We start from the raw sequence: 3631 nt of genomic DNA, 5'->3' as shown, positions 1-3631 counted from the left end.
GCGCACAGCGAGGGGCAGTTGTCTCTTCCAGTGGAGGATTTGGTTCTTCCTGGAGGCCTATGGCATCATTGCACTCACATGGGATACAGTTGCTGCTCGGAGTTTTGCCCATTTTTTCCTCCCTTTTCCCTTCAGCACCACGACTGGAATTTACTACTTTGCTTTCTCTGTGATACCCGAAAAAGGCTAGACATAAAACCCCATAGACCACTGTTTATAGAGCAGGTATTTGTTTATTGCAGCGCTGGAGGTGAGGGAGAAATCTCCTCTTAACCCACCTGCCTTCACTACAAATTAGCACGTATTTATACAGTAAGCRTGGTGTAACATTACCATTGCCACTACGCCCACCAMCATATACGGGAATGAAAATACATGATATCACAGTTTTACAAGTGTGCCTGCGTCATCCTCAATTTGGTGGTCATGGGGGTCTCCTACTAATGAGAGACCATCATCTTGATCATGGTGAACTTTTCACCTTTGTCTTCAGGGCATGCGCGGTTGTGATGYTCATGGTTTTTTTCTAGTCCTCCAAGTCTTCATTTTCCATTTTTTAGCTTACTGTTGTGCCTCTGCCAARTTCTCATTAGTGCTCTCTGCTGTTCCTTGTTATAACATCTACCTGTCCACTTTCTTCAGAACTTTTTCTGATTTATGTCCCTTGGTGATTTCACATAACTATGTACTAATCCAGCTGGTTGGATTACATCCAGTTGGTACATTATATGTTGCTAATRCAGTATGAAAAAACTTATAACAATATATAAAAAGGCTATTATTGATCACACATTGAAAGCTATTACACTGTATATTAATAGTATGTAATAACTTATTACATTCTTATATTAATAATGTGTAAGAAAGTTATAGGWAGTCTTCAATAATAGGCCTCATATTCACCTTGTCACTTTGACATACAGCCATAGGTATCACCTGCTTCTTGGGAGCCCAGAGCCAGTGCCTGCCACGCTGAGACCCRGGAATACCCGGTGCCCCACTGGGGGAGCCACCCTATCTGTACAGCCCAGATCCAGGACCAGCCATCGCTGGCGAGCTACTGGGAGCATTCCCCTGCCCAGGCCCCACTGTTCTCTGCCGCTGTTTCAGGGCTTTTTGCTGTACTGTAATCCAACACCCAGGTTCCCTGCAGGTTTGGGCAGAGCCCTGGTGTCTCTGCTACCWTTTATTTGTCACTSCCAGGGTGAGCCAGCTCCTGTCGTCCCATGCCACTGCCCCAAGACCCCGTGATGCAGCCTATCTCACTATCTGGAGGCGCATCAGGATCAAATGCCCCCTGTCAGGCTGTAAAGGAAGCCCCTTTTCCCTCCTTTTACTGCTGGCGGCGTCCACCATTGCCACACGGGAAAGAGAACTGAGCCAGTGCCACAGCGCCTCCTACAGGTGCGGGGTAATCACTGCACCCGCTCTGCCCGGCTGGGACCGTAACTGCATCACAGGGGACGGTGAGCAACAGCCCAGATAACGCTRTCACTGRGTTTCTGGTTGCTTTGTTGTTGCTGCCGTTGTTGTTGTTTGTTTGCCTTGTTATAGCTGCTAGTAAAGAACTGTTATTTCTTTTCCCATATCTTTGCCTTAAAGCCCTCTTGATTTCAGAGTTATAATAATTCAGAGGGGAGGGGCTCATATTCTCTATTCCAAGGGAGGTACCTGCCTTCCTTGATAGACCTTGTCTTTCAAACCAAGACACCATCCCACAGGTGTAACATAACAGTAGCAAAGAAGAATGGGTCTGCCCGATGCTCACATCAACAAAAGGGGCTAGGTAATAGTCTCAAGGGGCTCATCTGAAAATTGTACCCAGAAAACTAGAGAAGATTATCCCAGACTGTCGTAGATACACACATGAATGTATCATAGATATGAATGTATTTGAATGGGTAGTGTGTTGGAGGGAAGCGGTTGAGTTACCATCCCCAGAGGCATTTAAAAGACACATAGATGTGTCCCTTGGGAACATAGTTTAGTAATACACTTGGACGTGAGGGGTTAGCACTTGGAGTCAATGATCTCAGAGGTCTTTTCCAGCTTAAATGATTCTATGAATCAAAGTTCTGGTTCTCTCCTGGTACAGTACTTTTTACACTGAACTTGATCAAGAGRGTCTATAGGCAGTTCCTTCACTAAGCAGTCTTCCTTCCAAAAATATTACTTCTGCTGAACTGAAAAAAACTAAATCTTAAAAACTTTGGAATCAATCACCAGAAGCACAGACAGAAGAAATACGTTTTAAAAATGCATACATAATTACCACTTCTATGATGATAGCTATAATGCTGAATATATAGCTATTCATCTGCAGTCTGCACCACAGCTCAGGAAGGAAATGGCCACATTCCTTCCACATCCTCTCAAACACTCAGAGGGATCCTAAGGTGTCCGAAGAATATGAAAGCAAGAAGATGGGAGAAGGAGATCCAACTAGAAGCTGAGGTTGATGYAAACATCTCTTAAGTAAAAACAGCAGCTAGTCTTTAGACGGACAAACAACAGATTTTCATTCTGTGAAGCAAACCATGCATACAGTAATAAAGAAATTGTTTAACTTAGAATAACAGGAGTCAGACATTAATCATGCAGAACCAGGGGATCAAAAGCCCTATCTCTGGACAACTTGCAGAAAGGGAGCTTTCCCAATATTTAATTTCATCACAGAGAAGAGGGAAGGATGTTCAATTCTACACAGCAAGGGAGAAGAGTGAGGGAAAACAGCAGTAAGGTGCAGGCAGYAATGCCACAGGCAGAAAAGTCTGTATTGCCCAGGAGATTTTTATTCTTTCTGCGAATGATTAGACTGAARGACTAAGTATTAGACATTAGAGCATAATGCAAATGGAAAAATAAAGTAAATAAATAGACAACTGCTCTTGTGGGTTTTTGTGCAAAYTAACATAGACAAATCCTTCATGCCTCAGGGAGCAAAGGTCACACACTTCCTTATTTGTAGACTGAATTCCACAGGTGTCTATCATCCACTGTGCACACATTAYTCATATGCTCTTCATAAATCCTCTGCAGGCACTGCCTCATTCTGTCTGAATAGCATAGTAGTAAAAGTACATTATTTAACAAGTCCAATTTATCTACTACAGCACCCTGACAGAAGCAGGGAACATTATTGTACAAAGGAAGGAAATAAACCCAAGGTAACTTAGTCTAGGGGGAATACCAGAAATATGGATTCCTAGAAACTTTAACATTAATATAAAACTAATTTCTTTAACAAAGCAAGAAAATAAACACCAGATAATGTATTACTCACCTCTGCAGCAAATTCCTTGGCTATCAATTACTTGTTTGCAGATTCCACAGTTACTGGATTTCTTAAAACACTTATTTTTGAAGGTGTGAGACCTTGAAGCTGTTTCTTGAGGCTGGAAGCAAGAAGAATAACATCAGACCTTTACTCAGCTTTTGAGTCATCATTTTAAGAGAAATAGAAAWAATTTTACAATAAGCATAACAATAATGTTATATATAGTAGTATATATAACATAATTTAACAGCGTACTTTTATATATAGTACAATTCAACAGTCATATTTAGCAATATAATAGTAGTAACATGAAAGTGCTCTAGCTCACTCTCTCATGCTGGCTCCTGTTCTGTA

Source organism: Malurus melanocephalus, unplaced genomic scaffold (assembly GCF_030028575.1).
Source record: "Malurus melanocephalus ecotype Western Australia unplaced genomic scaffold, MMel_1.1 scaffold_79, whole genome shotgun sequence".
In the NCBI taxonomy this organism is placed as follows: domain Eukaryota; kingdom Metazoa; phylum Chordata; class Aves; order Passeriformes; family Maluridae; genus Malurus; species Malurus melanocephalus.
Note: the sequence above shows the minus strand (reverse complement) of the source record.